The sequence below is a fragment of the Marmota monax genome, unplaced genomic scaffold (assembly GCF_021218885.2).
Source record: "Marmota monax isolate L192 unplaced genomic scaffold, Marmota_monax_Labrador192_F-V1.1 WCK01_AAM20220418_F8-fsc00041, whole genome shotgun sequence".
NCBI lineage: Eukaryota > Metazoa > Chordata > Mammalia > Rodentia > Sciuridae > Marmota > Marmota monax.
In genome coordinates, this window is record NW_026695238.1 from 9,016,156 (window position 1) to 9,044,109 (window position 27,954).

Sequence of the window (27,954 nt, forward strand, 5' to 3'; positions counted from 1 at the left end):
GAATAAGAAACACACAGAGGACAAATAAGAAAAATGGCCAAACAGAAGTGTATGGGAGGTATTATGTACATAGTAACATTTATCTGTAGTTTTGCCATTTATGTGCAAAATTGGAATTTGCATATGGACAAATTCAAGGGCCACCAGGAATGCACTGGTTTCAGTAGGTGATGGAAGAGGGGTTATTTTTTTTTCTATTCTTTTTTTTGCTTCTTTGCTTGATTTTTTGTTTTCAATTATTTTAGTGTAGTGTTTTACTAAAGTAAAACAAATTTTATATATATATATAGATAGATAGATAGACCTCAGATGACTTTACATCACTGTAGGCTTAGGAGATTTTATTTAATTTTTTTCCATATGACACTAATTTTTTTTGAGGAACAATACATAACCAGTTTTAAGATATGTAACACTGGGGACAGAAATAGGAGGAGAAACTGTTTTATACTTTCCTAAGGAAAGAAATTAAATGGCATGGCAATGCAAAATCCCTACCAGATCTGCAGGCGTGATATTTCTGTTTCCCCACATTACCTGGCATGAATGGTCAGAAAGAAAAAAAAAAGTGACAGTGTCAAATTGTCAAATGGGAATGAGAGCTGAATAAAACAAATGAGGTGGTATCTTTTTTTCTTCTTTCCTTCAAAACTAGAGTGAGGGAATGAATAATTCAGCCTCTAAAAACCTAAATCTTGAGAGGAGATGTTAAAGCTAGGAAATCTTCCCGGTGACACTTGTTTACTAAATTTGTCTCATGGTAGACTACTGAAGGAATTTCAAATACAGTTTTGATCAAAACAAAAAGAATTTTTGATGTTGATCTATTAAAATGTATAAGGAGTTCTTCACACAGAAAAACTTCTTGGTCTAATAGTTATATTGAAAAATATCTTACATATGGTCCTTAATTGTTCTCATGTTAGATATTAAAAAGATTGTATGATTTTGCTCCTAACTTCTTTGACTCAAAAAGTAATAAAATTTCATCTATCTGTAGTGAAATTCAATATTATTAAAATTTTTCATATGATTTCAAACTTCAGAAGAGTCACAAGAATCACATATACAGAGTTCACATGTACTCTTCACCTGCTAACAAATTTTAAAGATTTTACAAAACTGCTTTACATTCATTCTATCATCTATTTGCTATCTATCTATCTATCTATCTATCTATCTATCTATCTATGTATCTATCTATCTATCTATCTACTTAACCATAGTACCATTCTCAAAAGCAGAAAATGTAACAATATTGTCATTTAATCTATAGACGCTGTTCAAATTTTGCCACATGTATCCATAATGTCATTTCTCACAAGTTTTCCCTTGGGTTCAAGATCTAAACTGGGTTCAGCCATTACATTTACATTTCAAGTCTCCTTAATCTCTTTTTTTCCCTAAGAATTTTATTTTCATATCATCAATTTTAAACAAAATCTAATAATTTTGTGTAATTTTTCAGAAATGACTCACAGCTAAAAAAAAACTCTCAGTTGAGTAATGTATCTCCTTAGTCTTTTAAATCTGGAATTGAGGCTGGAATGTAACTCAGTGGTAGATCATAGCCTACTATGTACAAAGCCCTATGTCAGATTCCCACTACCAGAAAAACAAAAAATCTGGAACCTTTTGTTGTCTTACTTTGCCTTGATAATTTTGAAGCATGTTGTCCAGTTACTTTGTGGAAGGTACATTTTGAGTTAGGCTGATATGTCCTAATGGTTAGGTATAAGCTATGCACTCTTTAGCAACAACACAAGAATTTCAGTGCATCCTACCAAGAGGCCTGTGATATCTATCCATTCCCTTCGTGGTTATATTAGATTTCATTCATTACTCAGTAAAGATTGTGTCTGCAAATTTTCCCCATTGTAGTGTTAATATTTTCCCTTTGTTATTATTACATCTTTTCATTCCATTTTAAATTATTAGAATTTAACAACATAAAAATCTTTTTAATCTTAGGCTTTTCACTTAAAACATCAATTTAGATTTTTCAGTCAGCCTAGGAATCATGTTATTTGAAGGAGAATATTTAATGCCTTTCTATTTATTGCTACAATTGATATGTGCATCTGAACGGTTCAGTTCCTTCCATCATTGTCCCTGATGTTCTTCAATCTACCTATCATTCCCATGATTTCAAAATACTAAAATTAATTCTGATCATTCTTGAATGATCACGAATCTATCCACTTATTACTACTACAGATATTACTACAGAATTTAGCCGATTTGCTTGGAATTATTAATGTGCACGCATGTGTGTATGTGTGTGAGTGTGCACATGTCCTTGTTTCCCTGCCTAATGATGTGATTATTCTGAGAACAGTGCTTGTGTCATTATTCCTACCTTTAGCTCAGTTCTTATCAGGCGTAAATGGCACCTGAGCCACCTCCCACATTGTGTACCTGTAGGGATGACTATTTTTGCTGTGAATGGGCACTCCTGGAACAAAGCTCCAAAATGAATGGTGCCTCCTAGTCTGACACTGCACTGCCATGACCCTGAAAGGTGTTTAGTAACGGATATGTGAAAACCTGGACACTTATGTTTCCATATCTGGACATACAGAGGTAATCTTGTCTATAGAGCCTTACCCTCTCTTGTAACTAGTGATTCCAAGATTTTAAGATTTTATAATACCATTACTTTGCCCATTTCAACTACTTTAGTTTGTCCTTATTAATTAGGTTGAAAGTTTCCTTCATATAACAGAAATAAACTGTTCTGTACATGGAGGCAGAGAGCTTCCTCTAGCTAGCACTTACTCTCTATAATCTTAAATCCCTAAGCCTATCTTGCCTTCAATCATCCTGTGCAGGTAAGAATATTTTCGTAAAGGGGATTAAGCATGAGAAAGTACTTTCACTACATAAATGCTTTTCTTCATGGTTTTCTATTTTCACTATTTGCCAAGTTTTTTTAAGGTAAGGTCTGAGTACCTTTCATGTGAAGATTTTAAGGATAAAATTTAAAGAGTTTTGAAAAATACATACTCCCTTGAAACCTGCTTTCATATTAAGTTACAAATGATTCCTTTACTTTGGGAAACTCCCTCTTATCAGTTCCCAGCTGATTTCCACCCATTTACCCATAGAAAATTACTTATCTCAGTGTGTGTGTTTGTGTGTGTGTGTATGTGTCTGTGCGTGCACGCACACGCGCACATGTGCGTATGTATCTGTGTTTTCACTAAATATTAATTTTGTCAGTTTTGGAAAATCATATATATATATTACACATCAGTTTGTGTCTGGCATATTTGTTCAGAATAAGATTTTAGGATTCTTCTATTGTGTTTTTTGTGTCTATATCTCTTTCAGTTGCTGAGTATTAGAGTATTATTTCCCTGATTGATTATACCACAATTTGTTCATCCTTTCTTATATGAATTGATACTTATATGGGTTGATACTTATAGTTTTTGACTCTTATGAATATAGGTGCTATGAATATTCCTAAATGTTTTTGTAAACATGTTATTTCATGCCTCTTGATTAAATACCTAGCAGTGCAATTGCTGTATTGTAGCTAAGAGTATGCATAATTTTTTTTAAATTTTTATTTGTTTTAATTAGTCATACATGATAGTAGAATGCATTTATGAACTTTGATGTATCATACATAGATGGGATATAATTTCTCATTTTTCTGAGTGTACATCTTGCAGAATCATGTTGGTGATGTAGTCACATATATACATAAAGTAATAATGTCTGTTTCATTCTACTGTATTTCCTGTCCCCACATATCACTTCCCTCTACCTAATCTAAGGTAATGCTATTTTTCACTAGTGCCCCCCCACCTTATTGTGAATTAGCATTCACATATTAGAGAAAACATTCGGCCTTTGGTTTTGTGGGACTGGCTTATTTTGCTTAACATGATATTCTCCAACTCCAACCATTTACTGGCAAATGCCATAATTTCACTCTTAGTAATATTCCATTTAGTATATATACCACATTTTCTTTATCCATTCATCTACTGAGCGACACCTAGGTTGGTTCCATAGTCTAGCTATTGTGAATTGAGCTGCTATAAACATTGAGGATGCATAAATTTTTTAACAACAAAAAATAAAACAACAATAATTTTCCAAAATATTCCTATTTCTATATTTGAAAGTCCCAGTTTCTCTACAGTCTCTCCAATAGTTGAGTGGGGTGTGGTGTCAGTCTTTTTATTTTTAGTCTTTCTGGTAGGATTGCAGTATATTTCATTGTGGTTTCAACCTCCTATTAACTATATACATTAGTTATTTATATGCTGCTTAGTCACTCATAAATACTTTTGAAAATATTTGAGGTTTTTTTTCTTTTGTGTGTTTTTTACAAACTGATTTGTTTTCTTCTTATTTAATTGTGGTAAGTATTTATACATTTTTAATATCAGAACTTTGGTCAGATACCTTCTGCCTCTATGACTTTTTATTAATTTCTGTAAGGTTTTGTTTTATATTTAATTCTTATCATTCTTGTGCTTAGAACTTTGTTCTCTAAACATTTTTATATGATTTCTAGCAATAAGGGAAATGCAAATCAAAATTACACAAAACTTCAACTAAGAGTGACAATTATCAAGAATACAGATAATAATAAACACTGGTGAGGATGTGGGAAAAAGTTATACTCATGCTTTGTTGGTAGGACTGCAAGTTAGTGCAAGCAATCTAGAAAGCAGTTGGAGATTCCTCAAAAAAACTAAGGATAGAACTACCATAAGACCCAACTATCCCAGTTCTTGGTGTATCCAAAAGATCTAAAATCAGCACATTAATAGGGATGTAGCCACATCAATGTTGAGAGCAACACAATTCACAATAGCCAAGCTATGGAACCAGCCTAGGTGCCTGTCAACAGAAGAATGAATAAAGAAATTATGTGTGTGTGTGTGTGTGTGTGTGTGACATATATGAAATGTGATATATTTGTATATATGTGTGAATATGTATCATATATATATATGAAATGGGATATATATAATATATATCATATATATTATATGTATACACATATATATGCAATTATAAGGAAGAATGAAGTAATGTCATTTTCTGGTAAATGGATGGAACTAGAGACAATCATGTTAAGTGGAATACACCAGACCCAGAAGGAAAGGGTGCAATGTTTTTTCTCATATATGGAGGTTAGATCAAAATAAGGAAAAGAATGAGAAAAAAGGAAAAGAGTGAGGGGGAGGAATTTCATGGAAACAGAGGAGAGATCAATGGAGCAGAGAAAGTCAATTGACGAGGAAGGACAGGAGAAGGGAGGAACTGTGGACATGAATCTGCCCAGACTTTCCTATGTACGAATATGAATATATCCCAGTGAACTTCACCTCTCAATATCTCCATAATTCACTGATTCTAAAAAAGTTATAAATACACAGAAGAAAGATCAATAAAGTAGAGAAAAGGAAATTGGGGGAGGGAGAAAGAGAGGGAAAGGTGAGGTATTGAAGTACTAGGAACTAAATTGGAGCAAATTTTATTCCATGTTTATATAATTATGTCAAAATGAGCCCCTCCTTATGTATAACTAAAATTAATAAAAATTCTCATAGACACATGCACACACACAAACATATACACGCACAAATAAAAGAACTTCTATGTAGTAAGAGAAAGCAAATTTCTTAGAGAACAAAATGTACTAATTCTGACTCATTGCGCAAATATATTGTCATAAGATATTGTCATTTTCTTCTAGCAGATTTAGGGCTTCAATGCTTAAGTTTATGATCAAATTAATGTGTGGTAGTTTTCAGCAAGCAAATCTTTTACTTCATTCATAACATTTCTAAATATTTTAGTATTTTAATAGTAAATAAAACTTTTCTTAATTCATTTTCAGATTATTTATCTCTGAACAGTAGAGTTAATTTTTGCTTATTGGTTTTATATCACACACTATTATTCTAATTGTGTGTGTGTGTTTGTGTGTGTATTCCTTAGGATTTTCTACATATAAGATGATGTCATATGCTTGCAGAGATACTTTTGCTTCTCTTTTCCAATCTGTATGCTTTTTAATTTCTTTTTGTTGTCTAATTGCCCCATATAGAATCTTCAGTACAACATTAAGCAAAAGCGGTGGGAACAGAAATCCTTCTCTTTTTCCTGGTCTTTGGAGAAAAGCATTCAGTTCTTCACCATCAATCATGATGATAAGCAGATTTACTGGAGATGCCCTTTGTCAGGTAAGGAAGTTCCCTCCTGTTCTTCATTTGTTGAGTGCTTTAATCTGGGAGAGAGATGTTGGATGTTGTCAGATGCTTTCTCTGTATTTATGAGATATTATGCAGTTTTAGTCATTTATTCTGGTAAGCTCATATATTATTTTCACTGGTGTGTGTGTGTGTGTGTGTGTGTGTGTGTATTGACCTTGCATATGCTAGCATGTGTTCTACAACTAAACTACAGTCCCAACCCCTTAACTGACATCTGATATTACCCTGTTCCTGAATTCCTGGGATAAACCTTGTTTGCTCATAGTGCATAGTTCCTTTCACATATTACTTGATTCAGTTTTAAATTTCACTTTTTTCAGAACTTTGAGTCTATAGTTTTCTCATGACAAGTTTAAATGGTTTTGATATGAGGGTAATATTGACTTCATTAAGTGATTTGAGAAGTGATTTTTCTCTTTTCCTCTTCCTTCTCTTCCTCCATCTTTGCCACTTTTTCTTTTAATTTTTTTTAATTTATTCTAATTTGTTCTATATGACAGCAGAATGCAATTGAATTCATATTACACAATTAGAGCACAATTTCTCATGTCTCTGGTTGTACACAAAGTAGAGTCACATCCTTCATGTTTTCATACATGTACTTAGGGTAATGAGGTCCATCTCATTCCACCATCTTTCCTATCCCCATGCCCCTTCCCTTCCTCTCCCTCCCATTTGCCCTATCTAAAGTTTGTCTATTCCTCCCATGCCCTGCCATTCCCATTATGAATCAGCATCCTTCTATCAGAAAACATTAGGCTTTGTTTTGGGGGGATTAGCTTACTTCACTTAGCATTATATTCTCCAGCCCCATCCATTTACCTGCAAATGCCATGATTTTATTCTCTTTTAATGCTGAGTAATAGTCCATTGGTATATATACCACATTTTCTTTATCCATTCATCTAGTGAAGTGTATCTAGGATGGATCTGCAATTTAGTTATTATGAATTGTGGGGCTATAAACACTGATGTTCTTTGCCACTTTTTTTTTCCACTTCTTTTTTGAAAAAGTGTAGGATAAATATGGTAGACATCACTAGTGAGGTATATAGACCTGGATTTCTCTTTGTGGAAAGACTTTTTATTAAAAGTTCAATTTCTTTACTTACAGAATTTTTTAGATATTAAATTTCTTTTTTATTTAATTTTGGCAATTTTTATTTTTCTACCTGGAAACAAAATGTTTTATATCATTCTAGCTAAGTTATCCATCTCAGTGACTCTGTTGGCACACAATTGCTTAAACTATTCCTTTTAAACCTTCTTAGTTCTGTAAGATCATGCCCCCCTCTTTCATACATGACTTTTCTAATTTGTCTTCCACTTTCTTCTTGTTTTTCAACCTAGTGAAAAGATTGCCAATTTTGTTGATCTTTCCTGCCGCAGCCCGGATGGCTGGGCAAAATAGCCGGGGGGTGACGAACAACTTGTGTACATTGATACACCAGGAGTGGGAACTCTTTATTGTAGGACAGGAGAGGTATATATACATTCCACACAGCTTATCTTAATTAACATAAACTCAATACAGCAGTCAACCAATAAGGAATCTCCACACTTAATGGCTTGCTGGCCTAACTTCACAAACCACTCCCTCTGGCAAAATGCCAGGCGCCATCCAGACTTGTTTACAGACTCTAACACTTTCCAAATCACCAATTCCTATGTTTCTGTATTTTTTATGTGATTTATTTGCTGTCTAGATGTTGTTGTTATTTTCTTCCTTATATCTTGTCTGTGATCCATTTGCTTATATTTTTCTAGTTTCTAAATATGAAAATTTAGATTATTGATTCAAAAGTTTTCTTTTTCTAAAAAAAAAATAGGTGTTTGCAGGTATAAAATTTCTTCTGAAGACAGTAACTGCTACTAGATTTTGTAAGTTTTTTCTATTTTTAGTTTTCATTCATCTCCAAGTATTTTCAAATTTCTCTTGGAATTTTCTCTTGAACTCACTGTTTGCTAGAAGGCTGTTGTTTAATTTCCACATTTTTATAATATTCGTATTTTTTTCTGTTATTTCAAATTTGATTCCATTGTGATTAGAGAACACACTATATGTGCTTTCATTCATTTTGTACTCACTGAGGCTTACTTTATAGCCTACACCATGGTCTTTACCAGGGAATGTTTTAAGAGTACATTCAAAGAAACGTCTTTCTGATGTTTTGAGGTGAGGTTCTCTGCAGGTAACAGTTCTACTTGATTTATAGTGTTTTGAAGTGTTCTATTTCCTTGTTGATCTGCTTGGTTGTTTCATCCATTACTGAAAAGGAGGGGTAGTTCATCTTCATTTTTAAAGATATCATTTTTGATGTAGGGTTCTGACTTCACAAACATCTTGTATTTTCTGTAATTTAAAGCTGATACATAGTTTAAATGCCTTTTGCCTTTTGTTGTTTCTGATAAGGAATCCATGCAATTGTTTCTATTCAGACAGTTTGGTGCTCTGTTTTTGAGATTTTTTTCACTTAATCTTTGGGTGTGAGTAGCTTAACTATGTTGGTTCTATAATTATTTTCTTTATATGTTATCTTTTTTGTTGTTTGCTAAACTTCCTAGATTTGTTTATGTTTTTTCATCCAAAGTAAAACAAATTTTGGGACTATGTTTAGATCCCCCACCTCCTGCCTTCATTCTCTTGTTTTTCTCTACTCTAGAACTCTAGCTACAGGTTTGGTAGTTAATTTAATATTATGACATGAATATTCGATACTTATTTTTTCTAATCTTTTTTCATTTGTGTGTTTTTAGATCTTTAGATATCCATAGGCCTAGCTCAAGTTCACTGTTACTTTCTTATCACATCTCCAATGTACTTCAAACCAACCCAGTCAATTTTTCACTTCAGATGTTTTAGTTTTTCAGTTCTAGGATATTTAGATTTTTTCATGGTTTACATTCCATTGCTAGGATTATCTATCTATTCCTTATGATCAGATTTTGTTTTAAATCAAGAAATATTTTGTAACAGATGTTTTAGAGTCCTTGTTTATAAGCCCAATATTCTGGGTTATCCTATATTTTACATTTTTTTTCAAGTTCTGTTTTATGTTTCTTTGCAAACTTCATATTTAAAGAATTCAAAATGATTCTACTGACATTGATGACTTGTAGAGATTGGGATGATGTTATCTTTGCTGAGTATTTTATTTTGACCTAGCAAACAGCTGATGTGCTTGGCCCATGTGCTATATTCTGGCTTCTGGGCGATAGAAAGAAGGCAGATACTTCCATTCTTTTCAGCCTTCTTGCTGTTGTTTTTCACAAGACTCCTTGAAGTTTATTTTTCATTTCTTTGTATTATGTATATCTTATGAGATTCAATAATGAAAGTAATAGAGTAGAAAAATGTATCAGATGCTTTTTGTGAGGTACTGTTAGACCTTCTAGGTATCTCATTGGCATTTCTTTAAGGAAAAGTTCTTCCCTGCACTAAGACAATATGTAAGGTATCATCTTAGAAATCTAGACATTTGAATTTCAGTCATGAGGAAGGAAAATCCAACCAAATCAATATAAGAATATATATTCATAGGTTTTTGTAATTTAGAAAGCCAGGAGGCATCTATGCTTCCATAGTATATAAAAAAGAAGCCAAATGAAGGATATTCAGCACCCTGAGAGATGCAGAAATGACAAAGACAGCTCAAAGGTGCTCTTTGAAGTAATCAATTTTCTATATATAGCCTGGTTCCTTAACTGCTGGAAGAGTGTTTGGCAAAAATCATAAGTGTTGTTTTTTGTTTTGTTTTTGTTTTACTAAATGAATGGTGGTTTTGTGTGCTCTGAAAATAGTACAATATTTTAAAAATCTCTTTCAATGCCTCTTTAAACCATAGAAATTTATTTATGGCAAATATGAGCAATTTATTCTTTAATATTTAATATGTTTTATTTTATAGTAAGGGTAAGTAATTTGTTCTTCATTGTTTCAATTTTTTATTCAAAATTTAAGTATGTTTTTATTTCTAATATGCTATTAGACTAATCACATCTTATCTTTTATTAAACCAAAGTATAACAAAACTGATAACTTCCACTAGAAGACCTGTCTTTAAATAATTTCAGTTTAGTCCTCTAATTTCATATTTGGGTAAATTTTCTTTCTGTACAGAATAACAACCAAAACTTTTCTTTAGGGCAACATTTGTAGGTGTGTGTATGTGTGTGTGTGTGTGGGGTTGTGTGTGTTTATGTCTGCTTGTATGATATTATTTTTAACAAAAATATCCAAGAAGACACTACTCAGGTTATTTATCAAAGCTGACATTGATACATTTTGGCAGGACTTCTCAAGCCAATGAGTTTCTAAACATACAAATCTTCTACCCAAAGCTGTGGTATACCGATGTGGTCTCCATGTTACCAGAATCATTTTAGGAATATATTTAGTGCTCCAGTTTCCACTAAGATCTTGTCCTCTTGAGTCATTCTAGAATAGTTAGTCCTCTCTGCTTTGAGCTAGTAAACTAATTTGAATATTTTATCCTGTCTTCATCATGGACTGCACCTATTTCGGAACAGATTACAGATTCCTTTCACCTATGCAATAGGTTCTATGCTTGTTGCCAATGCTGGAGAAAGTGATTTAGTATAAAAGCAAAAGAGAATATGTCTTCCTTTATACTCCCAAAAAAGTCCAAGGAAAGTAGTCTTCAGATTAGAGACTTACCCTAGTATATCCCCTGAACTGGTCCTGGAAGGAGAAAAAAAAAAAAAAACACAGAAAAGACATTAGAATTCTGAAACTTATGAATTGTTTTTGGATAAGTTTCCTCAATTGAAAACAAACCAGTGATATAAAACCCATCACCAGAATTTTTCACTTTATGCTTTGACCAAGAGGAAAGAAAAGGACCAGAACCCAGAAATGTATAATGAAAATGTATCTTAGAAATACTTCCCATTAAAACAACAATAGAAAACACCCTTTGAACAGGAAGGAGCTAGTCCCACTAGTCCATGACATCTTGGTTTCTGGATTGGCATGGTCTTCTGTTTACCTTGCCTATTGTTCTCTCCGTTCTTGTAAGTTGTACACCTACATCTCTCTTATGTAATTACTACCATTTCCTTTTCCAGATGCTTCATTCTGTTTCTGGACTCTATCAAGTTGACTAGAAAGAATTGCCTTGACCTGTGACTCAGACGGAATTCGCTTCCTAGAAGCCCTTTTATGCCTTCCACCTACCTCTTCTACTAACTTGGATTTGCTATATTCCTCATTTTCATACATTTGGCTCTTGGTTTATCCTTGGAAGACATTGTTTTCTACCAAACCTTCCAAGCCATCTTTGGCTCCCTCTTTTTTTTCCCCCAGAAATAACCAACTTACATTCCAACATGGCTGTAGCATATGTGGGAGTGACTTGATGTCAGCATCACCATCATTAAGACACCATTATCATCATTACTAAAACATCAAAGACTTAGACACTATCCCCCTAAAACCCAATTCACACTCATGAAAATTGACTATAAACAAAACCTCATGAAATTACCTGACAGTTTAAGTTACATAAATTATTCAGAGGAAGGGGAATTAGTTAAAGTTTTCAGAAGTCAGGAGAAATTTTATAGAAAAAAACCTGAAGTTTCTAAATTGTTATGCAACAATTTAATGGAAAAATCAATCAAGCAATGATTTATGAATGCAGGAAAGGAAGGAAATGATGGTTAAGGATGATGGTAGCATTTTGAGCTCAGGAAATTGAGAAAATGGTAATGGCCTTGACAAAAAGACAGTAGTTAGGATAAGATGTTCTTGGGGGTGGGGTTGATGCAGAATTCTGTTTCAGACATGATGATCTAGGGAAATCTAAGTAAATGTACCTGATCTGCTTTTTGAGTCCTGGCACTGGAGAAGGAGATAGACTGGGAATGAGGACCTGAGATTCCCCATAAAAGTGTTAACTGAGTCCATGAAGAGGGGATCTGCCTTCATGAAGACAATGTGGAGAGTGTTAGTGGAACCTAAGAGTTTTGAGGAATACCCATGTTTGGTGGGTGATAGTTGTAAAACAGGCAAGGAAAGGAGTAAGATATTTGATGATATCATCCACTGTTAGGACATAAATGATAAGGCAGGTTTTTCAATTCTTGTGAATCTTTGCTGCTTCAAGTCTAAAGATGAGTCCTATGCATGAAAGACTGGGCTGTGCTGACCCAAAGGATATTGGGTGAATGCATAAATGTTTATATTGGGGTATCCCTTGGATTACCCCATTTTCCTTATAAACCTTTATTAATTTTAGACTCTCAAATTGGCCTAGATTCAACCTGGATTTCAGAATTTCTTCTAAGCTAGGAAGAACTAGAACTCCCAATGAACTTTGAAAATCATTGCCAAATGTTCATTATGTGAACTTTTTATATTTATAATTATATGTATTTTTTATAATGTAGCTTTGTCTTGCATCTCTAGTAGCCAAGTAGCCATCTGTACCTGGTATCTATCTCTTTTGTTTCTCTGTGCTCTAGTTCTTTATTTCCTTTGCTAGAATTATTATGTCATTTGAGGTGAATTTGGTTTGTTTACATTTTGCTGTGGTTTTACATGCACCTCTTTTACAACCTAAATTGGGAATCCATTTAGGAAAGGATCAAAGCAAGCAAGTCATAAAACACACATTTTCTATGACTTACTTAGGAATAATATAATACATTTTACAGTATCTTTTATGTACTTATAATGTACTAAAAGATAATTTTGCAACAGTGCTTCTTAGAAAACAACTAAGCACAGTCCATTTGAGAACTATTTGGGGCAGATGAGGAAGAAAGGAAAATCCTCAAATGCCACATGCCCTGCCTACAGATAATGCACAAGAAGGTCCTTCTCCAAGACAGAGAATGAAGGGAAAAACTAAGTGTTTCATCTGCATTTTGGATAATGAAAAGCAGGTGGGTAATTAAAAAGTTTGTGTTTCATTAAAGCATGTGTATTAGGTAATATCTGATTTTGAATCTAAAATGCTCAGCCTGCAAAGTATTTTTTTCTTTTATGTGGCCTAAGGGAAATAAGTAAACTGAGCTTTGTAAGTAGTCAAATACAATCCATCAAGAGACGAACAAGAATGCTGGTTGGGCTTTTTATCTAACTAAATACAGATACAGAAAGTTAGAAATTTTAAAATCAGTTTACTGAGACATAGCTGTCATGTCATATAATTTAACCATTTAAAGGTTTACATTCCAGGTTCACAGTACCATCAGAGTGATGCCAGCAGGATTTTAAACCATTTCCTCACCCCAACAAGACATCCCTTGTTCCTTCGTCATCACCCACCCAAACTATGACTGACTCTTCACAAGTGGGAATGTCATACTGGTAAATAGCAAACCTTTTCCCCACTCTAAGAGAACGTCACCTTTCTCAGTTATGTAATGGAGTTATCTGCTAAAAGACAAAACATACAAAAAATATAAAATATGTCAACTTAGATGTAGTCCATAGTAGAAGAATCTATTATATGTACATGATAATACTTTTTTTATTATAAGAGCAATTATTTTCATCATTCTCTCCTTGGAATAACTGACTACTCTGGGTGAATCATCAGGTGATTATAAAACAATGTCATAGCCAATCCCATCAGTATGGGATGAGAGGCTGAAGAGTTAATTCAATGGAGAATTGGATCAGTTATAGAAATGTCCATTGTCGAGTCATAGATTCATCTGGGAGTGGAATACTGTCTCTTACTTAAGAGCCCCTGATGGTCAGGGCTTCCATAGGAACTGCATGCAGTACCTTTGTAATACACTAGAGCTTCCAGAGCAGTGCCCTGCATGCAAGCTGATTCTCTATAAAGGTTATTTCCTGACTGACAGTCTGTCCCTGGATGCCCAGACTCAAAGATTTGCAAATCATTTTAGTTTGTAGCTGCCCCAACGATCAAAGAAGAGCAGAAGAGAAATTTTTTCTTTGAGGTCAGCTTTCAGCTGCTGTAAATTAGTCATGGGTTACAATGGGAAAGTAAAAAGGAGAGTCTTTGTGTAATAAGAAAGTAGGGAAGGTCCAGGCACCCATATATTATTCATGACTGTATCATCTTGGTCATAGGTTTTATCTAATGGATTAAAAGAATTCAAAATGCCAACTCACTGGTGCCAATGTGTTCGTATAGAAACACATTTGTCATAATTAAAACAGGCATTTACACAAAATTTGTTTTATGGCCAACACTGGGAAATTAAATATCCTTTATAGTACATAATCATTTTGTTCTCTGTATGATTCTGGGTAACTATAATTAAACCATTGTTAAGTATCAGAAATACCCAGGGAAAGAGGAAGCGATAATGTGGTTGGGAAATGGCATAAGACAGATAAATAATAAAGCTTAGTAGATAAGAAGTAATAATGTCACCTTCATTTTTTATTACTATTTTTGCATAGACAGAATATTCACTTCACCTCCCATATCATATCCTCTCAGAGTTAACAGTGGTAATCAAAATTCTGATGGATAAAAGAGCCATGTGAACTTTGTTCCTTAGATTTCTATTAAAATAATGAAATTTTATGCCTTTCATTTCCAAACTGGTTTGGTTACTGAAAATTCTGTATATAAATTTGGGTGTGGAATATTTAACCTGAATAGCAATTGGAAACAAAAGGAAATTATTCTGATTTCAGATTTGACTCCTTTCTTTCAGAAATAAACGTTTCTACAATTTCTAGAATATAAGATTTTTAATTAAAAACCCATGCCACGCATTCAATGGCCATATAATAGACTGAATAATTCCAAATTGCTTGGATGAGTGTTCTGAGGTTTCATTCTGATAGACTTGACCATAAAATAGATTCACTTTGGCAGAATGAACAAATGAATGTTTAGTCTCAACACCAAGCCTAAAATAAATAGGCTAGGGCAAAACTAAAGAAATTACATGTAATGAGAATTTTCTTACTTACTGAATTAGCCTAGTGCCTGCATTATGGATTAAAGAGAACTTTAATTTTTCTAATTCTCTTAGCAGTTACAACATTTTTAATTACCTACTTAATGCCTCTCTTGCTGAATGGATCATAAATTTCATGAGGGCAGAGATCACATTGGTCCTATATATCTGTCCTTTGTGCTATATATAATCTCAAGCACCTAGCACAGTTTCAGACACACAAATAAAAGCAAAGAATATGGTTGAATGAATATATAAGTGGAACTGACTTTATGTCTTACTCTGACATGTTTAGTGTTGTGAAGACCAGGTGACATCCTAGCAGAAGGTAAAACTCTATGGAGAATGGAGCCTTAATGCACAGGGTATGTTCAGTGCCTAAATCTTTATGAATATGCAATAAATATTGACAACACAAGTTTAAGCCTCAGGGAAATGGTGAACAGCTGTCAGTAGAATAGATAATGGCCACATATTTAATCAATTTACATTATGAGCAGTTCAATGCAAGATCCATGTGTTCGCTGAGCGAACATACATCTATAATTTAATTTAGGGGTGGCATCATGCTTGGCACTATTAGTTTGAAGCCTTTTAAGTAATTTTTGTACCTAATATATAGGGGAATATTTTATTCCCATTGCATGAGTATAGGAACATGCTTCACTCTGAAAATGAACATATTGTTCTCACACCACAAATTAAGAAAAGTTTTGTTTCCTGAAGTTTTTCAACGAACTCAACTTTTAATGTCATCTGCATTCAGATGTACAATACCTTATAAAAAAAGAGGACTGATACTTGGGTTTTAACTCAAATTGCAAAATTGTATGTGATCAGCATTAGTATCTATTAATGATTAAAATGTATATTAAGATGATTTATAAAAATTTTTTAAAAACAAAGCTTAAAATTCCAGCTCAGATTTGTTACTTATTTCTAAAATCACTGGAAAATTAGGTAAAAATATTAAATAAATATAAATATGTAAAGAATTAGGCACATTTTAAATAACAAGGCTTTAAAATGAACCCAGTTAATTAATTCTAACATAACTAGAAAAATTAGAGAAAAATACTGTTACCCTAAAGATTTTAGTAAGTGGTGTCTAATACCATCTTACTATAGAGGATTGATTTTTATTTTAATGACAATTAATTTCCTCTTCTATGATGGAGGAGAAATCAATAGCTAAACTCAGATATCCACCAAAATTCATGGAATTTTGCTTACATATCTATTTATTACAACTGAATAGCATAGCTTTTATGAGAATAGTTTGAAACACGTAAATCTGTGGACTGGATTGAAATGTTCTTAGCCTACCGATCCAGTCAAAATACTGACAAACACTGATCATGTTAATTCTCAACTTTAAATTGTTTGCTGCTCCCAGAACCAAGCTGTTGTCTACTAGCCGACCTGAAACCCTGAGGAAGGCATGCAAGGCCAGCCACAGGTTGAACACCTTTACCCTCTGTTACTTCAGCCTGTTCTCTTTGTCCAAGCGCTCGAGGTTTGAACAGCTTCTCACTTTCAAAAACTCTCACATACAGGCACACATCTCTGTCCCTTTGACAAAGTTCTTCCCATTAACCTCTGATCAAATTCTTACATGAAAACTTAATTCAAATGCCATTTGTTCCTTGAGCCCCAGCCCCACCCCCGTGGTGCCCAGTTTGATCTCTTTCCCCTGCTCCATGGCTGGTTTTACACTTCTCGGTTTGGATGACAGTTATTTATCCTTCTGTGTTTCTTACAGAATGAATTTTACCTAAGTTCAGGGTGCAAGTCTTAGAGGATTTTTATATATCCCAGTGCCAATCCCAGTGCCGTCCAGGTCTTCAGTTCATATAATTGTTAACTTTCAACCATCTAGTGACACTCAAGGATTCAGGAGCTCAGAGATGTTTTCCGAACAATCCAGTTCAAGGAACCCAAGAAATAATTGTTCCAGCATTCAATGCTTCTGGTATGCTTACTAAGTTGTATTTAGCCTGGAATATAATGGCCAGGATGTCCTATTCCACTTCTTCCTGACTTCCTATGTTCTCTTCTCAGCTGTACTTTCTGTGGCAGTCTTCCACATCTCTCCTGTCTTACCAGTTTTCTCAAAAAAAAAAGACCTACTTTCACATCAGTATGACAACTCATAGGCTTTGTTTAACATCATTACTAACTGTCTGAAATACATGTTAATTAAAGTTGCTCATGATGCTAAATGGAATATTTAGAATTCACAAGTGAGAATGAAAAGGAATATGTAAGGGTCTGAAGAGGTTAGAAATGTGTTCTGGAGAAAAAAACAAAAAACTTCATTTTGGACACATGGAAACCAATACCTTTGGAGAAAATTAAGCAGAAATTTGACTGTTTTGCATGTGTTAAGATGGAGGAAAAGTTTACAACTCTTTGAGGTGCCATATAAACACCAAGACTTTATTAAATTTAGCAAACTCATAATGGTTCCTATTAATGAAAAAAAATATAGGCAGATCTTAGAGCATATTATATTCATTAGGACCTATTATTTGGGGTCAGAAACTGGGAAATGGTATCCACCCTGGTAAACAGATTGGGAAGCTTTTAACCTAAAGAATTATGCGATTTGTTCAAGGTCACTGGAAGAGCCATTGACTCCTATTCTTAACAGATAATTACTAAGATTGAGTTTAAATATATCCACTAATTGCAATTGCACATTTGCCTAGTTTCTTTCTTCCATTTACTCAACAGGCTATTTAGAAACCAGCAATATCTTTTCCTCAGATCTAATTAAAATTTAGCATGACTACAGCTTAATCTACCTCTTCCAAGTTGTTGCTGGACTTTCCTAAACTGGCGAATTACTCCACATGGACTTGAAGACAAAGGAATTGAAAAGGATGTTAATTTTGAGATGTTGGATGTGATGTTCTTGCTTAGAAAAAGTGCTGGTTATCTCTTGTGAGGGAGTAGCACCTTGTTACTTCACACCATTTAAGGCTTTTGGACCATTTAGAAATGCCTACATCCAATGGGGAAATGGGAAGGGCTCAGTGGACATCTCAGAACAAAGCTCTCTAAGTTCCAGGAGTTATTATAATTTCCAAAATGAAAATATTATGTCCTATATATGCTCAAGGAGAAAAGAATAAACTAGTCTGGCATAGTGGTAAATACCTGTAATCCCAGCAGCTCTGGAGGCTGAGACAGGAGGATCCCAAGTTGAAAGCCAACCTCAGAAATGTAGCAAGACCCTAAGCAATTTAATGAGACCCTGTCTCAAAATAAAATATAAAAAATACTGGGGATGTGGCTCAGTGGTTAAGCACCTCTGGGTTCAATCTCCAATAAAACAACAAAAAAGAATAAATTATAATAATGGTCAATGATTTTATATGCCCAGAACTTTCTAGATACCAAGAGGGTCCCAGTTTGATCTTTCCTGATCGTGCAAGTTACAGCAGTCACCATCTTCCCCTTATTCTCTTATTTCTTCATTGTTCTTATCACAGTCAGTAATGGTATCATTCAGTTATTTGTTTATTTTTGCCTGGGCCCATTATGATAGAATACAACCAAATGCTCAGCTATGTTATCCATGACTATATTTGCAGTGATTAGCACAGAACTAGTATGTACTAAATACACAAATATTCACTGAAAGAACAAGTGAATAAATATTTCTTGCATCTGTACATGCACATATCATTACATTTTAGATAGTGGGCTGTGTGAAGTGTAGCACTATTCTTTCCTCTTCTGAATTTGTACAATGTTAAGGGGGAAAGAAGTGCATTTCCCCCCTATAATCAACCCATAAAATGGTTCAGTTGTGTTCTCTTTGTCTGAGTGACATCCTTTTTTACATGTAACAATTTTGAAATGGCTGGGGAAAGTATATTTCCATAATGTTTTGTTCTTTTATTTCAAGAAAATGTTAGGGCAGGTTAATTGACGTTGCAAAGGCTAGGATATGAGGCAGAATTAAATGAGATTCCAAGTGCTCATTTTAGTTTCCAATTTTGTTTAAAAGATATAAAACTCCCACTGCTCTTGTGTGCTGGGGCAGCGGGCAGGAACAGCCTTGCTACTCACTTGGGTCATTCCACACACACATGCCCACACTAGCCTGCTTGCTCCATCCCCTTTCTTTATACAGCCCAAGAGGACGTTTTAAAGCATAAATGGTGGCCAACCTACACTTGATCTACTATTTGGAGAAGAAATCTGTCCACTTTTGATTATATAATTTTTTCCCAGGAGTGCCCCCCATTTTTGTAAAAAGAAGTAAGAAAAAATTTAAAAATAGCTATTTGAAAATATTTCTCATGAGCAACTTTTTCTTACATTGGTTTTTAATCAATCCACACTATGAAGTTAAACAAGAGAGCTTCATTCATTCATCATTCAATATCTGTTTTTTTTTTTTCTAAGTAGCAGACACTGTTCTAGATAAGGACTCCTACAAGCTTGCACTCTACAAATAAAACAGAATCTTAGCATACAAGAACAACTCCTAAAGTATGGGTGGTCTCATTAAGAGTTGCCATGTGAAGTAAGACTGGCAGGCCAAGATCCATGGGCACAGCATTTCAAATGTGTCTGAGAAAAGGCTGGAAGTAGAATAAGGTGCAATATATAGAGAATAGGCCATGGGGAAGCAGTATGAGGATTTCAGTAATGGTATTTCTTATGTGACCATGATTTTATAATATAGCTAATTGCAATTTGTTGACTTCTTTCTTTTCCTGTTTCTGATTCTGTTCTAGTAGTCAGGTTCTTTTTTTTTCCCCCCCTTTGGTCACTTTGACTGAAAGACCCAACAAGAACAACTTAAAGAAGAAAAAGTTTATTTTGGTCCCAGGTTCAGAGGTTTCAGTCCATAGATGACTGACTCCATTGCTTTGGTCCCAAAGTAAGGTCGAATATCATGGCAGAAAGGATGGGAGAGGAAAACAGCTTAGAACATGGCAAACCAGGAAACAAAGATAAAATTCCACTCAACCAGGACAAAATATCAACCTCAAAGGCATACCTAGTGACTTACTCCCTCCATCCATACTCTACGTACCTATGGGTACCTACAGTTACTGTGCAGTTAATCCACCTGTGTGGATTAATTCACTGATTAGATTAAGGCCCTCATAACCTGATCTTTTCTCCTCTGAACATTCTTGCATTGCCTCACATATAAGATTTAGGGTGATACTTCATATCTAAACTATACCAGATACAAAGGTAGTTTGGTCATATGCTTACCTAACATGTTATACAGAGCATTTGGCTCAATAAGATACAGATGGTTTCATAATGAATTACTAGGGAAACTACGTAGTCCCTGTACTTTATGCTTTTAATATCACCAGAATCTTTTCAGATACTTTTTTTTTTCAATTAAGCCTTTCCCTTTACTTCCTGCTAATAGTGTGTTGATATAGTATAATAGCTTTTTGCAGGAGTACTATTAACAAGTATTACAGTGTGGGCTTGAAGGAAATAAAAACTTTATAAATAAAATAAGACATTTTGCAAAAGTTATTCAATCAAACTCTCTTTTACATGTCTCTCCAATATTTACAAAAATATTCTTAAGCATATCAATTTCTTGTGTCTCTGTAGGGATTCAGAAGCATACACACCTCCATCTGTGGGGTGGATTATTGACTCAAAAACATTATTCTATTAGAATAAAAAAAGGCATTAGCAATATGAAGATATTAACTTATCTGTGCCCAAGTAATTTCCTTCCAAATATAGCATAAGAGATACTCATTCATCTTAGTGGAATATAAACTCACATTTCACAGGAGGTCTGAGCACTTCAGGGGCTACATTTTCCTTTCCCCTCTATTCCCCTTCAAATCAAGAGGTTCTCTCATGTCTTTAAGTATGCTTAGGTTTGTTTTTGTTTTCATTTTTGTTTTTATGATTGCCATATGAATGCATACTAACAAAACCATTCATCACAATTAATTCTATCATATAAATATTGTGGAAGGGGTTTGTAGAAAATTAACATTAAGTAAGGACCATATCCTCTGTGATGCCATGCTAGTTTTATAGACAAGAAAACCAGTTTGAGAGCAATGGCTTACTCAGGGTCACTGAATAGCTCTGCTAAGTTGGTTGCCATTGTTTTCCAGTGTGAGGAAGAACTTGTAAATAATTTTATTCAAAAATGGAAGCCTCACCTCCTCTTGTAGAACCTCTGTTCACCATTCTATATCCTACTTACTTTTCCTTTCCTCTATCCAACTCTGAAAAATTCTTGACATCAGTAACTTGTAACTGCTCTTTCCCAAGGGTATTTGTGTTCTGGTCTTGCCTTTGTGGAAGAATTAAAAGTTTTGCATTTTCACAAGAAATTTTAGGAACATTGGCATCAGCAGATTGACTGCTATATTAAATTTTAGGCCCATTGCCCTTAATATCATTCTATATTGGTAAGTATAATATTCTACTAGAATTGATCTTTATAAAATAAAACAACTTCATGAATATTACTTCACCATCAAATAATTATGCTATTCCTTTTCTAGATTTACTTGCCAAAATATTGAACTATGGGAGAAGACAAATTTTTTTTAAATAAAAAGAAATAAAATCCAACACTCTAAACCAATATGCATTAAATCCAGGGTGCACATGTGAGTCTTTATTATCTAAACATTAATTGTACAGACAGGTGTTCAGCATCCACCATTTTCAAATAGCCCTGGGAATTTTACTAAAACAAGAAACTTGGACCCATGTAGCTCACAATTCATAAGGAGACACCATCATATAAACACATATATTATGCAATGTATTAAAATTAATATTGTAAATATTACGAACAATATAGGTATTGTAATTTACATTTAGGCCTCCCAGACATTATATTTTATCTAGGAAATTGTCAGTAGAGCTTTACCAAAGATTTTAGATGCTGGATATTTTATAAAGGTCAGAATAAGCTATTTCTCCAATGTCCAAGTAGACTTTTTTTTAAATTTATTTTTTTATTGGTTGTTCAAAACATTATAAAGCTCTTGACATATCATATTTCATACATTAGATTCAAGTGGGTTATGAACTCCCAATTTTACCCCAAATACAGACTGCAGAATCACATCAGTTACACATCCACATTTTTACATAATGCCCTATTAGTAACTGTTGTATTCTGCTACCTTTCCTATCCTCTACTATCCCCCCTCCCTCCCCTCCCATCTTCTCTCTCTACCCCATCCACTGTAATTCATTTCTCTCCTTGTTTATTTTCCCATTCCCCTCACAACCTCTTATATGTAATTTTGTATAACAATGAGGGTCTCCCTCCATTACCATGCAATTTCCCTTTTCTCTCCCTTTCCATCCCACCTCATGTATCTGTTTAATGTTAATCTTTTCTTCCTGCTCTTCCTCCCTGCTCTGTTCTTAGTTGCTCTCATTATATCAAAGAAGACATTTGGTATTTGTTTTTTAGGGATTGGCTAGCTTCACTAAGCATAATCTGCTCTAGTGCCATCCATTTACTGCAAATTCTATGATTTTGTCATTTTTTAGTGCTGCGTAATACTCCATGGTGTATAAATGCCACATTTTTTTTATCCATTCATCTATTGAAGGGCATCTGGGTTGGTTCCACAGTCTAGCAATTGTGAATTGTGCTGCTATGAACATCGATGTAGCAGTATCCCTGTAGTACGCTCTTTTAAGGTCTTCAGGGAATAGTCCAAGAAGGGCAATAGCTGGGTCAAATGGTGGTTCCATTCCCAGCTTTCCCAGGAATCTCCATACTGCTTTCCAGATTGGCCACACCAGTTTGCAGTCCCACCAGCAATGTACAAGAATACCCTTTTCCCCACATCCTCTCCAGCACTTGTTGTTGTTTGACTTCATAATGGCTGCCAATCTTACTGGAGTGAGATGGTATCTTAGGGTGGTTTTGATTTGCATTTCTCTGACTGCTAGAGATCGTGAGCATTTTTTCATGTACTTGTTGATTGATTGTATGTCCTCCTCTGAGAAGTGTCTGTTCAGGTCTTTGGCCCATTTGTTGATTGGGTTATTTGTTTTCTTAATGTTTAATTTTTTGAGTTCTTTGTATACTCTGGATATTAGGGCTCTATCTGAAGTGTGAGGAGTAAAAATTTGTTCCCATGATGTACGCTCCCTATTTACCTCTTTTATTGTTTCTCTTGCTGAGAGAAAACTTTTCAGTTTAAGTCCCATTTGTTGATTCTTGTTATCAACTTTTGTGTTATGGGTGTCCTATTAAGGAATTTGGAGCCCGACCCTACAATATGTAGATCGGCGCCAACTTTTTCTTCTATCAGACGCAGGGTCTCTGATTTGATATCTAGCTCCTTGATCCACTTTGAGTTAACTTTTGTGCATGGCGAGAGGAGGGGATTCAGTTTCATTTTGTTGCATATGGATTTCCAGTTTTCCCAGCACCATTTGTTGAAGATGCTATCCTCCCTCCATTGCATGCTTTTAGCTCCTTTATCAAATATAAGATAGTTGTAGCTTTGTGGATTAGTCTCTGTGTCCTCTATTCTGTACCATTGGTCCACCCTCCTGTTTTGGTACCAGTACCATGCTGTTTTTGTTACTATTGCTCTGTAATATAGTTTTAAGTCTGGTATCGCTATACCTCCTGATTCGCACTTCCTGCTTAGAATTGCTTTTGCTATTCTGGGTCTTTTATTTTTCCATATGAATATCATGATTGCTTTATCCATTTCTACAAGAAATGCCGTTGGGATTTTGATTGGCATTGCATTAAACCTATAGAGAACTTTTGGTAATATCGCCATTTTGATGATGTTAGTTCTGCCTATCCATGAACAGGGTATATTTTTCCATCTTCTAAGATCTTCTTCTACTTCTCTTTTTAGGGTTTTGTAGTTTTCATTGTATAAATCTTTCACCTCTTTTGTTAGGTTGATTCCCAAGTATTTTATTTTTTTTGAGGATATTGTGAATGGAGTGTTTTTCCTCATTTCCGTTTCAGAAGTTTTGTCGCTGATATACAGAAATGCCTTTGATTTATGCGTGTTGATTTTATATCCTGCCACTTTGCTGAATTCATTTATTAGTTCTAGTAGTTTTTTTGTAGACCCTTTTGGGTCTTCTAGGTATAGAATCATGTCATCTGCAAATAGTGATAATTTAAATTCTTCCTTTCCTATTTTTATGCCTTTAATTTCTTTCGTCTGTCTAATTGCTCTGGCCAGTGTTTCGAGAACTATATTGAATAGAAGTGGTGATAGAGGGCATCCCTGTCTTGTTCCAGATTTTAGGGGGAATGCCTTCAATTTTTCTCCATTGAGAATGATGCTAGCCTGAGGCTTAGCATAGATAGCTTTTACAATATTGAGGTAAGTTCCTGTTATCCCTAGTTTTTCTAATGTTTTGAACATAAAGGGATGCTGTACTTTGTTGAATGCTTTTTCTGCGTCTATTGAGATGATCATATGGTTCTTATTTTTAAGTCTATTGATGTGGTGAATAACATTTATTGATTTCCGTATATTGAACCATCCTTGCATCCCAGGGATGAATCCTACTTGATCATGGTGGACAATTTTTTTGATGTTATTTTATCCAATTCGCCAGAATTTTATTGAGGATTTTTGCATCTAGGTTCATCAGAGATATTGGTCTGTAGTTTTCTTTCTTTGAGGTGTCTTTGTCTGGTTTCGGAATCAGGGTGATGTTGGCCTCATAGAATGAATTTGGCAGAGCTCCTTCTTTTTCTATTTCCTGAAATAACTTGAAAAGTATTGGTATTAATTCTTCCTTAAAGGTTTTGTAAAACTCCGCTGTATACCCATCCGGTCCTGGGCTTTTCTTGCTTGGAAGTCTTTTGATTGCTTCTTCTATTTCATCTATTGTTATTGGTCTGTTTAAGTTGTGAGTATCCTCCTGACTCAGTCTGGGCAAATCATATGATTTAAGGAATTTATCGGTGTCTTCACTATCTTCTATTTTATTGGAATATAGGTTTTCAAAATAATTTCTAATTGTCTTCTGTATTTCTGTAGCGTCTGTTGTGATATTGCCTTTTTCATCCCGTATGTTAGTAATTTGAGTTCTCTCTCTTCTTCTCTTCGTTAGCATGGCTAAGGGTCTGTCGATCTTATTTATTTTTTCAAAGAACCAACTTTTAGTTTTGTTAATTTTTTCAATGGTTTCTTTTGTTTCAATTTCGTTGATTTCTGCTCTGATTTTAATTATTTCTTGCCTTCTGCTACATTTGCTGTTGTTTTGCTGTTCCTTTTCTAGGGCTTTGAGATGAAGTGTGAGCTCATTTATTTGTTGGTTTTTCCTTTTTTTGAGGAATGACCTCCAAGCGATGAATTTCCCTCTTAAAACTGCTTTCATTGTGTCCCATAGATTCCGATATGTTGTGTCTGTATTTTCATTTATCTCTAAGAATTTTTTGATTTCCTCCTTTATGTCTTCTGTAACCCATTGATCATTCAGTAACATATTGTTCATTTTCCATGTGATGTAGGATTTTTCCTTCCTTCTTTTATCATTGATTTCCCGTTTCATTCCATTATGATCATATAAAATGCATGGTATTATCTCCACCCCTGTATATTTACTGAGGGTTGCCCTATGGCATAATATATGGTCTATTTTTGAGAAGGATCCATGTGCTGCTGAGAAAAAAGTATATCCACTTGATGATGGTTGATATATTCTATATATGTCAGTTAAGTCTAGGTTGTTGATTGTGATATTGAGTTCTATAGTTTCTTTATTCAGCTTTTGTTTGGAGGATCTGTCCAATTGTGAGAGAGGTGTGTTGAAGTCACCCATAATTATTGTGTTGTGGTCTATTTGATTCTTGAACTTGAGGAGAATTTGTTTTATGAACATCGCAGCACCATTATTTGGTGCATAAATATTGATAATTGTTATGTCTTGTTGGTGAATGGTTCCTTTTAACAGTATATAATGTCCTTCCTTATCCCTTTTGATTAATTTAGTCTTGAAGTCAATTTTATTCGATATGAGGATGGCCACCCCTGCTTGCTTACGAGGACCGTGTGCGTGGTATATTTTTTCCCAACCTTTCACCTTCAGCCTGTGTATGTCTTTTCCAATCAGGTGTGTCTCCTGGAGGCAGCATATTGTTGGATTTGTTTTTTAAATCCATGTTACCAGCCTATGTCGCTTTGTTGGAGAGTTTAAGACATTAACGTTTAGAGTTACTATTGATATATGGTTTGTACTTCCAGCCATGTTTGATTATTTATCTTCTTTTTTTTTTTAATTTAGTTTGTTTCTCCATGGTTAGCTTTCCCCCCCGCCCTCTGTCTTTATAGAGGCACTTCCCACTGATGGTTTTGGTTATTGTTTTTCATTTCTTCCTCGTGTAGTGTTTTGCTCAAGATGCTTTGCAATGCTGGTTTTCTGGCTGCAAATTCTTTTAGCTTTTGTTTATCATGAAAGATTTTTATTTCGTTGTCGTACCTGAAGCTTAATTTTGCTGGATACAGAATTCTTGGTTGGCATCCATTGTCTTTCAGTGTTTGAAATACGTTGTTCCAGGATCTTCTCGCTTTCAGCGTCTGTGATGAAAGATCCGTTGTTAACCTTATTGGTTTACCCCTGAATGTAATCTGCCTCCTTTCTCTTGTAGCTTTTAATATTTTCTCTTTGTTCTGTATATTGGATATCTTCATAACAATGTGTCTTGGCGTTGGTCTACTGTGATTTTGTGTGCTCGGTGTCCTGTATGCATCTACAATTTGTATATCCGTTTCCTTTTTTATTTCTGGAAAGTTTTCTGTAATTATTTCATTCAGCAGGCTACTCATTCCCTTGGTTTGAATCTCTGTACCTTCTTCTATCCCGATGACTCATAGGTTTGGTTTTTTTATGTTATCCCATATCTCTTGGATGTTTTTCTCGTGGTTTTTAACCAGCCTTTCTGAGTTGGCTAGGCTCTTTTCAAGATGATATATTTTGTCTTCATTATCTGATGTTCTGGCTTCTACTTGCTCCACTCTATTGGTGATACTCTCAATTGAGTTTTTAATTTGGTTTATCGTTTCTTCATTTCTAGAATTATTGTTTTTTTTTTTTTTTATAATCTCTATCTCCTGATAAAGATGATTAACTTCTTTTATCTGTTTATGTAATTCATTTTCAAAGTGTTCTTTCACTGTTTGGATTTGCTGTCTCGTATCTTCTTTAAGGTTCCATTCCATCTGTCTAAGGTATTCCTTGAGTTCTTTATGTGACCATTTTTCTGCTGACTCTAGGTCCTCCTGAATATTTAGGCTGTCCTTCATTGTTTGTACTCCTTTTCTCCTTGCTTTTTTATGCTGCTCATGTTACTTCTTGTTCTGTTTGACTGCTGAGTTTCTGTTTACTCTTATAGATTTATTTGATGCTTGGGAGGAAAGATATTAGAAGGGAAGGGAAGAAGTCACTAAAGAGAATGAGAGTAGGCAGGTGGAATTCAAGGAAGGGGGGATAAGAAAATTGAAAAGAAATGAAAAGACAAAAGAAACAAAAATAACAAAGATTAGATAATAAAGAAAGAAAGAAAAGACGAGAAAAAAATTTTAACAAAAATAATAATGATAATAAAAAAATGAAAATTAAAATTAAAAAAATAATAATAGTAAAATAAAAAAAATTAAAAAAAATTAGAAACATTGAAAAAAATTTAAAGAACAACAAATAAAAATTGAAAATGAAAGAAAAAGAAGAAAAAAAAAGAAAAAGAAAAAAATAATAATAGTAATAATAATAAATGCAGTCCTAGAGTTCTATTAACTTCTCTTCCAGTAGGTGG